This window comes from Harmonia axyridis, chromosome 4 (genome assembly GCF_914767665.1).
Source record: "Harmonia axyridis chromosome 4, icHarAxyr1.1, whole genome shotgun sequence".
NCBI lineage: Eukaryota > Metazoa > Arthropoda > Insecta > Coleoptera > Coccinellidae > Harmonia > Harmonia axyridis.
This window is the reverse complement of record NC_059504.1, coordinates 29,189,830-29,205,713: the sequence shown is the minus strand read 5'-3', so window position 1 is coordinate 29,205,713 and position 15,884 is coordinate 29,189,830. Positions and strand designations below refer to the sequence as shown.

General features: G+C 34.0%; 1 non-coding gene across 1 annotated transcript; it reads left to right on the top strand.

The window, feature by feature from the left end:
* Positions 1-10,260: 10,260 nt before the first annotated feature.
* On the top strand, positions 10,261-10,342 carry Trnas-cga. The gene has a single exon. It is a non-coding gene; the product is annotated as a tRNA-Ser (tRNA).
* Positions 10,343-15,884: the final 5,542 nt, after the last annotated feature.

The following is a 15,884-nucleotide window of genomic DNA, read 5'->3' as shown; positions in this document are numbered from 1 at the left end:
TACCTCTTTGAAATCACCATAAAATAGACAATTTATTGGTGTAATGTGCAGCAGTAGCTCGGTACATTTTTTCCACTACGATTGGCTAAACTTCATGAACAAAATAATCCACTACCAAAATTTCCAATAAAAATATTTCTCATAGCCCCCTTTAATATTTTTGGAGGATGTTTTTAATGTAAAGATTAAAATCATTCTTCAGCAATATTTTACTGAAAAAATTGAGCAGAAAGATGTAAAATTGTACCAACCGTAAGGCAAAACTATTGAATGGGGCAAAAATTCATTATTTTCGACAAAAAAAAATATCTCGAAATCGGTGGGTTATCCTTTGATCTACATTCTCCCTCGGCTTGACGTGGTCTTTACGGGACACCCTGTATATATATTCTTTTGAGAAAGAGCAATTCAAATTATTAATTTCAAACAATCAAGCATATGTGTGGATGAATCACAGTATTAGTAGAGGAAATGTAACGGGGCATCATACATTTCAACGTATGATACAAGAGAACAGATAAAAACCCCAGCAAAAACTCTGTCGCCCCGTATCGGTGTAGTGACTGGTTTGTGTAAACGTTCACAGAATAAGTTGACATAATTTATATTGAAGGACTTCCTCTTCAACCAAAACAAAATTTTCTTCACCTCTCTTTTCGGTTGACGACTCTATAATTTCCAGTTGGATCCTAAAAAAAAAAAAAGAAGCAGAAAGGAGTACTAAATATCAGTTTTCATTATATCGATTTGAAGTTAAGGACCCATTCTAAAAAAGAATCTGAAACTGAATGGATAGCTTGGAAACCACCATGAAATTTATAAATTTTTAAATTTATAAAATAATTTTTTTTTTGGATCCAATTGGAAATTATAGAGTCGTCAACCGAAAAGAGAGGTGAAGAAAATTTTGTTTTGGTTGAAGAGGAAGTCCTTCAATATAAATTATGTCAACTTATTCTGTGAACGTTCACCAAGTGGTCAATGGTTTCTTCTACACCACACTCACATAGTGGGCTATCGAAAGAATGCTATTTGAAGAGGGTACTTATACAACGACCATGACCAGTCCTAAGTCGATTTAAAATACACCAAATTTTCCTAGGAAGATTGAACATGGGTCCTAAGTCGATTTAACATACACCAAATTTTCCTAGGAAGATTGAAACCTAGAACTTTTTCTGAAAGATCAACGATTAGACTTTTGTTGAAGATATGAGAGACGAACAGGTAGTGTTCACATTTCTAAATCCATGACTTCTTATGAGCGAAAAAAAATTTTCTAATGGGTCTTGGTTGAAACCATATTTTCAATGCCCTCTTTTTCCAAATATTGCCAAATTTTTAAAAAACCATGGATTGTGAACATAAAATTGTTTAAGGAAGGTGTTCTAATAATTTTATTACTTTGATCTTTAAAAAACATAGATTTCAAAACAGGGAGGGACTTTTCCCAAAATTCTACATGAATTGATGAAGCTGTCACCACACTCCGTAGGGGTTTGCCTGGAGGAACACTAAAGGAGCTACCATTGACACTGGCAGAGAGTTAATCAAAAAAAAGTAGAAGATTCGCAGTTTCACACGCAGAAGAATCTAGATTACCCCCACTAAATTGTGCCATCAACATCATTACTCATGCAGCAATTAAAAGGAATTTTGTTTAATAAATTAATGCTGGTGTGTTTTGAAGGCAAACTGAAAATTTTAGAAAGATATCTGTAACCTTTACCACTCTGTTTCAATAAAGATAGAGCAAAAATTTTGTCGTTCACTGAATATCGGCGACCCCTATTTTGCAGGTTCTGGTTTCTCATTTGTGATAAAAAGAAATTAACTGTAGTTCTGTTCAAACTACCCAAATGTGAAAAATAGTTCATTTCCTCTAATGCTGTCATCCTATCTTTTAAGGTTTTGTGATTTGCTTTTACTGCTTTCTCCATTCGATTGATGTCATTCAGACGCCTCCGTGGTGAATATAATGCAGTTTCTGGCGTCAATCTTTTTCCATATGGCACTAAAAAAAAATTCGTACTCCTATATCACAACTTCAAGATTTCTTCTCTAAAACATCTCTTAACTTCTTCAAAAAAGAGAACTGATATCAAACGAATTAATTCGTTTGATAACATTTCTACATTTTAGACCAAATAAATTATAACTAGTTAACAGATATATGATTAATCTGGCTGCAGGACTAAAACTGTCGATGGCCAATTGGTCTTTGGTCAATAAATTGCGTTTGTTGTTGTTGATTAATCGGAAAAAACAATCGAGGAATTTTGTCTGTAAACCCCTTTTATTGAAAATCTCGGATATAACTGAAATTCGGCATTAACCCAGAAAAATAATAAAAAAAGCATTCATGCGCCTTTTTCAATAATTTGCTTGAATGCTTGCATTTTCTATGGTTTTCTGATGCCGATATTAACACCATAGTATAAGGAATGTAGAAATGAGTCAAAAAAAATAAATTATCAGATTGACGGAAGGACACTGCTCTTGTTAGGGAAAGCTCAATTTTTATGTGCTCATCAACAGTTGAAACCATAGAAATATTGAGAGAAAAATTAAGCTTTCAAAAAATGGCACAGAAATTTAGTGTTCCCATTCGAAAAAACATAACTTTGGGTCATAGCTTCGTAATAAAAAACCCTTTTGAAAATACGAGCACGCCACTGGATTCTACGTAAAAAAGTGCCTGTATAATGTTTTAATTTCAGAGCTCTAGCATCAGTATTAGCGAAGATATAAAAGTTTTTCGATATCGCCATTTTTCCAATTTTCGCTTATAACTCGAAAACAAAAGAAGGTGGCCAAAAATGAATACTACTCTTGTTAGTTTCTTAGAAAAAGAGACCGTGAATAGGGTATCAAATTTTGTCTATCACCTCAGGTTTACAAGTTGTAGTGCTAAAACATCGAAATTTGCCCACCCTGTACAGTGACGAGTTGAGACAACTGTGGGCCTGGAGGTGCAAGGTAAATCAGGACCTCCCCATGGAGATTGTTCAAATTGTATACCTACTTTCACAATCGGTACGAATTATACTCCACATAAGATAAATTATAGAAAATATGAAGAATGCTTAAAACATGACATTCCTCGCCGACCGTATTCTCGACAAGTGATCTTTCAAAACGTATACGTTCTTTCAGTGCTCTGAACACTGAATGAACGTATACGTTTTGAAAGATCACTTGTCGAGAATATTATTGTTGAGAAATTCATTCTCGCATCGAGGCAGCAGGGACCGTATTCTCGACAAGTGATCTTTCAAAACGTATACGTTCTTTCAGTGCTCTGAACACTGAATGAACGTATACGTTTTGAAAGATCACTTGTCGAGAATACGGTCCCTGCTGCCTCGATGCGAGAATGAATTTCTCAACATGAAAAATATAATAGTAAGGCACACACGAAATGGAATTTTGGAAGATTTGATCTGGTGCGGATCAGATCGCTCTACTTGTCTGGCAATTAATGCGCAATGACAGTCCAAGTCCTTGAACGATCCGAACTGTCAAAGTTCTCTCGCTCCGCAGACGTTTCCTTTTGTAAGGCATTTGAAAACGATATCGTTCAAGGTCTACGATTCCGTGGTTAAATAATGAAATGAAACGAATGATGAAAAAGAGAGACGATCAATACAAAATGGCAGTTTTCACAAAAAATAGTACGGAATGACAGAAGTACAGGTGATTTCGAAACGATTTTACATCCAAACTGAGAAAAGCAGAAATAAATTATTATCATAACACAGTTCGAAATAGTTCACGTGACAACATCTGGAAAAACTTGAAACCTTTATTGAAGAGTAAGGAGACTCAAATTCATGATGGTGTGACTTTTGATGACATAAGGTTAACCGAGGCCTCTGAGATAGCTAATAGCTTCAACCACTATTTTGTTGAAAGTGTTAATAATATTGTAACGGAAATTCAAAGTAGCGATTCATTTAATTTGTCTGATGATGTAAGTTCTTCGAGTTTTTCGAAAATAGATATGAAAGAATTGAAGAAGTATGTGATGTTACTAAAGAAGACATCTGGTCCTGATGGTATCACTACAAACATTTTCAAGGATGCTTTCGATGTCATGAGGAATCGTTTACTTGATTTAGTTAATACATCCTTGGAGTACGGTACTTTACCGGAAATGTGGAAAATTTCTACTGTTACCCCTATTCAAAAGGTACCAAATACAAAAAAATGTGAGGCATTTCGAAGTATACGCCCACTCCCAATATGTGAGAAAGTTTTAGAACTGGTTGTAAGAGATCAACTACTCACTTTTTCACGTGAAAATAATATTCTCATTGATAATCAATCTGGTTTTCGAGAGCATCATTCATGTGAAAGCTCTTTAGTAAACATATGTCATGAGTGGTTGAAGGAATTTGATACAAATAAAATTGTTCTACCTTGTACTGGCTGTTTTCCTCGATTTTAAAAGAGCGTTCGAAACAGGGGGTTGTTGGTGGAAAAATTGAAATCGATAGGAATCTCTGGTGGGGCATTAAATTGGTTCGTATCATATTTAACTAATAGGAAACAAAAAGTTAAATTTAGTGGTATTGATTCAGATAATCTAGATAGTGAACATGGCGTTCCACAGGGCACAACATTGGGAACTTCAATATTCTTGATATATGTGAATGACATTATCAAATACATCAAATATTGTAAGCTGTCAGCATTCGCGTATGATACAATGTTGTTTATAATAAAAATTATAATTATAATAAAAGTAAAGATATCGTCTCAATGGAGTTTTCAATGAACTAGGAATTAGAAACATTACATGAATGGTTGGCTTTTAAAAAATTGTAAGTCAATTTTGATAAATCCAATTTCATGATTTTTGGAAGAGAACAAAAGCTCAAAATTGTGGGACAAGACAGCGTGAGTGTATTGATAGATGGGAATCCGTTGAAGAGAGTAAATTCATGAAATACTTAGGTGTTATGTTTGATTCAAATTTGAAACTGCCACAACATGCAGATTACATCATAAAAAAATGGCTCAAAAAATTGTTTTCATCGGGAGAATTAGTACTAGAGTTGATATGAGAACTAGGTGTTTGCTGTTCAGGTCAATTGTGTTACCTCATTTGGATTTTTGTTCGTCGCTTTTGTATGGTTTGGCATCAAACTGTTTGGATAAAATTCGGAAAGTTATGAATAAAGGCATGAGAATAGTTTTGAAATGTGGTAGGAGAACATCAATCCGATTAATGCTGAAAGCTTTCAGTTTGATGAGTGTAAGGCAGAGGATTGTTTTAAAAACATTAGAGTTAATATATAAAATGAAACATCATATGATACCAAAATACCTTACTAGGAGGCTTACTTATATTTCTGAAGTTCATCAGTACGAGACCCGATCAAGGGACAACTTTTATGTTGATACTTGTAACACTAATTCAGCGACGGGTTCAACTTTGATGCTGGGGCTTGTTCAATATAATGCTTTGCCTCATACGATAAGAAATTGTAACAAATACGATACATTTAAAAAATTGTTGATTGCACTTGTGAAGAAACATTGTTAATGGAATTGTATTTTTCTTTTATTCGTTGTAGTTAGTGTTTTTGCACTCAATAAAGATTATTATTATTATTATATCTGTAATGTGCGAAAAACATGTTTGATCACGAAGTTCGAACCAAATGACTGAAAATATTTTTTTTTCTACCAATATTCGATTCTTGTTACCTTATACTGGATTTTTCTAAAATGGGGTTACGAAGGAAAATGACAGATTCGAGAATAAAAAGTCTCATTAACATGAGCCCGCAATCGCTTTGTTTTCGAGATACTGGGTTTTCATTTATAGTCGTAATTTTTAGTGATGCTTATATCAGTATATCGAATCTTTCTTAACCTTCGCTACAGAATGGGTGAATAAGTACCTAAACTTATAATTAATTTATTCATCACAGCTTACTAACTGGATGTTTATAATAATATGGAATTTCCTGAGTATTACCACTGAGCTATTTGTTTTGTTTTCTCGAAGTCGATAGCAGCTACGACAAAACTACAACAAACCAAAAAGTGTAGTACTAGATCAGGTTTTCTTTTCACATTTTTCTAAAGTGCTTTACCAAAAAATGGTTCTGGAGGAAAGAAGGGGGGTACCCTTCCAAAAAAGAATCACTCTGTAGATTAGCATACTTTTGTATGCTATGCTATGTCAAATTCTCTGAATTGTTAGTAACGAAAATTGATATTGTTGGATCAGTTCAAATATATATTCTGGGTAATACCTCGAGAAGTCGAGAGTTCGACTTCTCAGAGAGATTCATTGAAATTACAGCAAACTCTTTTTTGTGATAATTTTATACTACCATCTGGAATGTTTCGATAGTGCAATTTAATATTTTGGCCCTCATAGCCAACCAGTTGTTTTTTTTTATAATTATGTTAGAGGACCGAAGCGAAGGATAAATTTGGATGGCCGTTAGGAAGGAACCGCTTGATAGTTTTCGATTCTGTTTTCATATACGTGTTAGATATATCAGGTGTGTGAATAAGTCTTTCCCGTTTTTTGTAAGAGATGGCGCCACCAATACTGTGCGAGTATTTAATGGTTACATATGTCATAATCAAAGCTTATTCATCTGTCAACAATTCCACACTAACACATTAGTTGAAATTTTTTCGCATCATAAATTTTTGAAATCGTGAAAATGTCGAAATTTGAGCCGAGTCGACGTCATTTGCGGGAAGTTTCACTTTATTGGTTCAATTTGAAGAAATCTGCTGCCGAGGCGCATCGGTTGCTTCAGGAAGCTTATGGAGAAGGTTGTGTCGATGATTCAAGTGTTCGCGGATGGTTTCGACGCTTTAAAGTGGCGATTTCGACGTGGAAGACAAGGAGCGTTCCGGGCGGCCGCAAATCTTTGAAGATCAAGAATTGGCGACTTTGCTTGATGAAGATTCGTGTCAAACGCAAGAAGAACTTGCTGAAGCATTGGGAGTTGACCGAACAACCATTTCCAAGCGTTTGAAAGCCATGGGAATGATCCAAAAGCAAGGAAATTGGGTGCCGTACGAACTGAAGCTGAGAGACGTCGAAAGGCGTTTTTTCACTTGCGAACAGCTGCTTCAGCGACATAAAAGAAAGGGTTTTCTGCATCGTATCGTGACTGGCGATGAAAAGTGGATCCGTTACGATAATCAGAAGCGAAGAAAATCATGGGGACTACCCGGCCATGCATCATCATCGACGGCCAAGCCAAATATTCATGGCGCCAAGCTCATGCTCTGTATATGGTGGGACCAGCTAGGTGTGGTTTACTATGAGCTTCTGAAACCGAATGAAAGGATCACAGGCGAGGTCTATCGACGACAATTGATGCGTTTGAGCCGCGCACTGCGAGAAAAACGGCCACAATACTCCGACAGGCACGACAAAGTTATTTTGCAACATGACAATGCTCGCCCACATGTTGCACAGCCGGTGAAAACATACTTAGAAACGCTCAAATGGGAAGTCCTACCCCACCCGCCGTATAGTCCAGACATTGCTCCGTCTGATTACCATCTCTTCAGATCGATGACGCATGGCCTGGCTGACCCGCACTTCCATTCCTACGAGGAAGCCAAAAAATGGGTGGATGACTGGATAGAGGCCAAACCGGTCGAATTTTTTCGCAACGAGATTCGTATGTTGCCAGAAAGATGGGGAAAAGTTGTAGCTAGCGATGACCAATACTTTCAATAATTCATTTGTAACCATTTTTTCACAATAAAGGCTCAAAATTTGAAAAAAAACGGGAAAGACTTATTCACACACCTTATAAAAAAAGGATAATCATGAGAAATATCATCAATTTCGGGTGATTTTTTTTTTCGCTTTAGACATGTAAAAAAAAATATTGTTAGATTTTTGAAAAAAAATTTCTCACAGAAATTCTGAGAAAAATGAGTTGATTCAGAAAATAAAATTCAATTTGAACACCGAGTAAAAAATTTTCAAATGTTGCAGGTTTTCCGCCATTTTGAATTTTTTTTTTCAAGGTTCTTTACCTTTTCTGAATTGAGCACTCAAAAATACTCTTGATATTTAGGAAGGTCATTAAAAAAAATTGAATTTTTCGAGTTATGAAAAAAACAGCCAACAGATGGAATTGTTTACATTTTTTCAATGTCCCGTTGCGAAATTTCGGTCGCACACCTCAGATTCGGATTCGGCACCTCAAAAATATATGAAATGAAGAAATCAAAACGAACCAAAATTTCCTGTGAAAAACAGATACTTAATAAATTGACTAATTTATCTGAGAATTTAATGAATTTTCTTTGAAGGAGCCTCTGTTATTCTTTTCAGGCATCTTTTCAATTTATGAAATCGTATTTTTCAACTTGAAATCACTTCCTCAAATATATCAGAGTACATTTTGTCGATTCAATCAAAAAACGTCATGCATTGTTGTTTAAAAGTACGACGCTCTATAAGTTTATAGTGAAAAGACTAAAAGTAAATGTGAATTTTAATACCTATTTCGATTTTCTTAACTATAGCTTGAAATTGGCTATGGGCAATTTCATTATTTTACTACAAAGAGTGGTATTTTCACTAAGAAATCGTTTTTGTGTTAAAAAGTATGTCTTGTTTTATTAACTCACTTTGCGCCTCTACAATTTGGCGCCCCGGCAAAATGTCCGATTTGCCGGTCCTGGTGCCTACCGTAGGTATCGACGTGGCCTAGATTCACTTTTGCTTACTGTCTACTGAGACGTTTTGGGTAGCGTTTCGGCACTCCAGTATTTTCAAGATCCATATCTATACATCAATAATTCATTATTCATTTTATGACTAAATTTTTTTATTACCAATTCTATTGTTCTTACCTACAAAGAGATTCCTTGGTAATTTTAAGAATGAAAAAAAGTACCATAAACATGAACCCGCAAATGCTTTGTTTTCGAGATACAGGGTGTTTTTTGTATAGTCGTACATTTTAGTGATGCTTATATCAGTTTATCGAATCTTTATTAATTTTCGCTAAATGGTTAAATAAGTACCTACCGAAACTTACAATCAATTTATTCATCACAGATTACTAACTGAATGTTTATAATAATTTGGATTTTCCTGAGAATTACTACACAGCTATTTGATTTTTTTTTTCGAAATCGATAGCAGATACGACATAACTACAACAAACCAAAAAGTGTAGTACCTACTTGACCAGAGTTTCTTTTCACATTTTTTAAAGTATCAGTGCTTCACCAAAAAATAGTTCTGGAGGAAAGAAGCAGGTATCTACCCCTCTAGAAAAATTATCACCCTGTAGATTTGCATACAAAATAAGCATATCACAAGATGAAGACTTTAAATTTGAAAATCTATGCCAATTCAAGTTAAATATCTTATGAAGGGACGGTGATATGATAAAACAACCGGTATCTCAAAAAAAGTGATTGCTAGCTCATGTTATAGGACTTTTTTTCTTAAAATGCTCCGAGAAATCTGTCATCTTCATTTGTACCTCCGATTTAGGAACACCGTTTATATATAATCAATTCAAAACTGACATCTGCACAAATAAATTGCAATTTGAATGAAACACAATGAATTGTAGGTATAACATAGTCCAGACTGCAATTTTTCGATGCGAATTACTCAGTTTAAGTACCCCCAGTACCTCCCCTCCATTTCTACAACCTTGGGCCCGGATCACCCATTTCGAAGCAGGAAATGAATGTTCAAAATATTTGAGATTTGAGAGAAGTTATTGATTCTTTTGCGAAAAATAAGGCAAGAAAATTGGTTACTTTTTCAAAAAGATGAATTAATCTTTGTACATAGTAATCTATATAAATTGTCCTTTGCTTTTAAATAATTTATGAAAAAACGACTCGATGTGTTCCTTGGAATTCTTCCAATAAATTGAAAAAAAATTGTCTTCAATGTTTACTTTTTATACATAATTGAATATTTCATATAGATACATGAATAAATCTATTTATCCATTTCGTTTGATTATCTAATAACAATTATATTCCTGAAATTCGTAGAACTATGCTCACATACCTAAATATCTTTGAAATAATTATATAAAAACTAAACAATTTTTTAAGGCGCGCCGTTATTTTTTTGTACCAGGGCCTGTGACCATCTAGTTTCGCCTCTGGTCTAGGTGTCCGTTTAGTGTTATAACTATTTTGAGTCTCAAAATGTTTGATTTAAAAAAGCCAATTCATGAATACTATTGGTTCATTACTTGCTGAAATACATCTAACACCAAGGCTGCGATGTCCGAGTGGTTAAGGAGTTTGACTCGAAATCAAATGGGCTCTGCCCGCACAGGTTCGAATCCTGTTCGCAGCGTTAGCTTTTTATACCTGACCAAATAAAGACGGATTAGAAGTACAGGGTTTTCCATTAAGAGGTTTCATTTGAATGGCCCGTTATCTGAGCAGGTGAAACTGTTGAAGGTGTCATATTTTGACATTTTACAAGTAAAAAATATGCCATTACTAAGATTGGAACGATACAGTTCAACAATGCAGTAAAAGGTTAAAATTTAGTACAAAAATAGTGAACATTTTGTAGTCACAATTCCCTGAACAAAAACTCTTTTGGGTCGTCTAGAAGCACCTTCTCGGCCGGCAATAGTGAATTTGGAGGAAAATTTTAGCTGTTGAGACAAATTAGTGATGTGGAGAATCAAACCTGTGAGCGTCACTCGAAAACAACTGAGAATACTGCTGCAGTAGCCTGTAGTAATGACGAAAACTCAGGTTTGTCGATTCTTGGACGATTTTGGGAATAAGGTATTCCCATTCCTACTCTTCAGTGATGAGTCTTATTTTTACCTCGAAGGCTACGTTGATAAGCGCAATTGTCGCATTTGGTACTCGGAAATTCCAAGAATGATTGTTGAAAAAAAGCCTTTCTATCCTCAACGTGTCACTGTTTAGTGCGGTTTTTGGGTTGTTGATGTGATTGGGACCTTAGGTACTTTCGAGTGACTATTTGAGCACTCGGAGCAGCCTTTCAGTCTAGCATAGGGCTGGGACTTTTTCGCCTATTTGTATTCGAATATTCATCCATAAATTTATTCGATTATTCGAATAATTCATTCAAACAAATATTCATGCTTGATTATTCATGAGTAGTCATGAATATTCAACTAATCGTTGATTATTCAGTGATTATTCAATGATTATTCAGTGATTATTCAATGATTATTCAATGATTATTCAATGATTATTCAATGAATATTCAGTCAATATTCAGTGATTAAACTCATGTTTTAATGAACCAATGAAATCCGAGCGTTTGGATGAGTGAATATACCCTTTGCGACGTGGTATAATCGTTTTGGTGTTTTGCCTCTCGCCATATACGCTCTATTAGTGTGACGTCACACACCGCCATTTTTGGTTCTCCTGTCAGTGTTCGGAATCCAAACAAATAAATTGTCATTCAAATTAGTACGGTCTCGTTGAAGGAATTGGCTTATTTTCATAAATAAGAGTATTTGAAGAACGATTTCAGTATTAATTGATAGACAGAAGGAAAGAGGTTAATACCAGTAACTTTGAATCCTGTATCATTCCCCAGATTTTGTAAAAAGCCGTGTTTATTAGTTGAACCTCAAGTTCGAACTCACGGCATTAATCTCGTTCCTTCTGTCTATAAATTTATAGTAAAATCGTTCCTCAAATAATATTATTTATCAAAATAAGCCAATTTCTTCAACGACAACGTACTAATTTGAATGACAATTTCTTTGTTTGGATTCCGAACACTGACAAGTTTATTTATAATTTTAATTCAATTGTATCTATCAATTTCAATATTATGTATTTTTCAATAATTTTAATATTAATAAAACGATTTGTCCGTAGTGAATTACAAAACCTTGTTTTAATCATTCCTGAATAGTGAGTCAAGTGATCATTCAAACTTTCATTCGTAACTTCATAAATATCCAACTACTCACCGAATAGATAACAATTCACTGAATAATCAGTGAATACTCAACTATTCACTGATTATTCATGAATAGAAAAGTAGTCATTGATTATTCAAGTATTCAGTGAATACTCGACTATTCACTGATTATTCATGAATAGAAAAGTAGTCATTGATTATTCAACTATTCAGTGAATATTCATGATTATCGAATAATGCAAAATGCAATTATTCGAATAATTATTCAATGATTATTCGAATATTCAAATCATTCATTCATGATTCGCAGCCCTAGTCTAGCAGTCAAGTTCAGACTTTGATTTACAATCTGGCGCCCAAGTTTTGAGATTTCCGACTGTAAATCGACTGGAAGCCGGCTCCGAATTCTCGAAAAAGGAGCCTGGTGAGTGGATGCCTTTAGAATGAATGTATTGCGCCACCGATCTACGATTAATGATCTTTTATGGTGGGGATTGCAATATATTAATGTGAACGACGTTTATTTTCAACAAGATGGCGCTAGGTGCCACACAAGCAACGAAACAAAAAATGTTTTCTACAAAAGTTTCACGAAATCGACTAGTGTTTTTTAAAATGATTCCACAAAATGAAATATATACAGAGTGGGCCACATATTGATAGCAACTTCATTTTTTCAAATGGAACACCCTGTACATTTTTCTATATTTGACTAGCTCTTTTTCCCCTCATTTCAAATATATAACATATGTTTGGCCTATCTCTCTTATTCTGAGTACCACAATGTTTCAAATTTTAAGAACCACCTAGCATACTCAGTAATCAGTTTTCAAGTGGTAGGCTGCGATAACTCAAAATGCTCTTTTTTGAGTTATCGCAGCAGCAGATTTCAAATATATAACATATGTTTGGCCTATCTCTCTTATTTTGACTACCACAGAGTTTCAAATTTTAAGAACCACCTGGCATGCAAGCTGGCAGTTTTCAAGTGGTAGGCTGCGATAACTCAAAATGATCTTTTTTGAGTTATCTCGTTGGCAACGATATGACATATAGTCAAATTGCTCACGAGATAACTCAAAAAAGATCATTTTGAGTTATCGCAGCCTACCATTTGAAAACTTCCAGCATGCCAGGTGGTTCTTAAAATTTGGAACTCTGTGGTACTCAGAATAAGAGAGATAGGCCAAACATATGTTATATATTTGAAATTAGGGGAAAAAGAGCTTTTCAAATATAGAAAAATATACAGGGTGTTCTATTTGAAAAAATGAAGTTGCTATCAATATGTGGCCCACTCTGTAAATATTTCATTTTGTGAAATCATTTTAAAAAACACTAGTCGATTTCGTGAAACTTTTGTAAAAAACATTTTTTTGTACCTCTTTTAGTAACAAAGTTAAAGGGGGGTTCAAATTATGGTGAAAAACCCGGTACATAACATTTTGTACGAATCTTGAAAATGTTATTTTACATCCAATTATTGATTAATAATGTAATTTATTACCTAGTTTTTGATCAAAGCTTTTTTTATCACATGAAGTTAAATATATGGGTACATAGTTTGGAAAGTGATATTTTTCCGCACACGACTGCTATTGACTCGATCCGAGTTCGGGCAAGTAGTCAAGTGCGGAATTGGCTTATCGGATAAATTGGGAATATAATTTTTTCTAGACGATCTCAGAGAATTTCAAAAAGCATACTACTCAAAAAAAAAGAAATATACTCAAAAAGATATACTCACATACTGGAATAAAATCAAGATTTCATAAATATTTCTCTTCTTCATTATTACTCTTTTTCCTATGGTAACCGAAAAGTATCTCTTAATTACTGAAGTATGTGGTTCCCAATATAAATATATTTTATCCATTCGAATGAACGAGATTTCAACTAAACATTTCGTTATATTTTTTGCTTCAATAAACTTATTTATTTCACAATAATCTAGTAACGCGACAATGGGGTATTGAATTCCAGTACCTTACTCAACACGGAAAAATATCTAAGCCGAAAAAAACCACCCTTAAAGTTATTTAGTCGTTTTTGCTTACATCAGCTTCAAAAATGGTTGTATTGATTTGCGTATCTTTCTACTGATTTGCCTGGTTATAGTTCTGAATTCACCTCATCGGCGGCCTTCAAAATATCATCTGGGAGCTCTTCGTCTGATGACTTGATAAGAATTATTGACTACCGTTGCAACTTCGAAAACGTATTGATGACATACCTTGGTTGCCAAATATTTTGTCGCTCTATTAAATCGTTTGAAGCTTAAGTTCTATTGTAATGTGATTTGTTTTTTAAGAAAAATGTATGAGGTAAGGCAAACTGTTGCAATTCAATATTATAAAAATAAATAAAATACCAGATTGGATCAAATAATAATAATAATAATATAGGGATAGCTCAATCCTGCTATACTTAACCTATAATGAAATCATAAAAATGAAATTATAAAATGATGAAACCAGCATATGTAACAAAAACTTAGCAGAAACAAGCAAAATAAATTAATTGGAATTGATTCATTCTTCACGCGTGAAACTTTCTCAACCCAAATGCGTGCGCGAAAGTTAATAAAAACACGCGAACGTAGAAAAAACTATTTTCATACCTAATGAAGGATTAGAATGAACTTCAAGAAAAAAGTGATTCTGATTACTCATATCTAATAAAAAAGTTACACAACAAATGACCAAGGGTCCCAAGGTTTTCAAAAACCTACTTCAAATACCGAGCTGTTGGTAATAAAATGCAGAATTTAATATTCAGGTTTAAATGAGCTTTGGAATTGTTTAAACCTATGAAAGTTGTGAAATAGCACAATTTGTAAAGATATCATCCAAAAAATGGAATCATGAATTTTTTATGTTTTATATACATCAGAAGACTATAAATACATGATAATAAAAAAGAAGGTATTATTGTACAATTTCTATCTGCCAAAAAAATCTTCAGTTGGGATCGTCAATTTGAACTTCATTCTCTGAAAACTCGAATTGTTGATAACATGATGAAATGTAAAAAAGAAGTTAAAAGAGAGCGTTAAATATAATATTCCCAGAAAATTTAGAACTCAAGGTTGCACGGTTAAATTAGATATTGTAAAATGAAGTTTGAGATGAAAATCATCAGAAGTTCTTCTTCATAAAAAAATAGTTCGATTAATTTTTCCAGCATATCGTAATACTGAAGACTCAGAAAGTTGTGAATACCTCAGTTAGAAATGCCAAAAATGTGAATTCAATTTGTCGAGCTTTTATTGGCGGAGAATGAATGTTTCTACGAAAATAATCTAGGAATGTTTGAGCTTTGATCGCAGAGGAATAAACTAGAAGTGTTATATATATGTAGGCACATATAAGTAAGTACATTTCGAAGTATTCAATTAATGACAAGTTTAAACATCCTTTAATTGAAAGGAGGAATGAGCAAACATCGAATTGTAGAATAATTCAATTGTGATACATCTAACGCAATATCGTATCTAGAATCTAGAATATCGTATCTAGAAACATAATATCTCCAAATATTGAAAAAAAAGGAAATTAAAGTTGTGAAGATCGAAAGAGTTTCCTGAAAATTAATAAGTAACAGTTGGATTGTCATCAAAAAGAAAATACCCGATTTGTATTGGAAATGTAGAAAAAGGGAACTTTAAACATTTCCATAAAAATTCGAAATTGAAAGTGATTTTCTGCAAAAAGGCATCAGGAGATGACGCAAAAAGCGAGCTTTTAACGCTAAAAATGTAATCCGAATCATAACTGATATAGTTGCAAGATCAAATTCGCAATTTTCATCAAAATGGCGTTATCAGAAGGAGCTTTCAGAAATTAAAAACGATTCAACCGGTGTACCGGCACAAACACAATATATCTAATAGTAGTATGAGCTTTGACAGTGTCGAATCGGCCTCTCCCATTGGCCCAAAGGCAAGACAGATGCCTGAGAACGGCGCGGG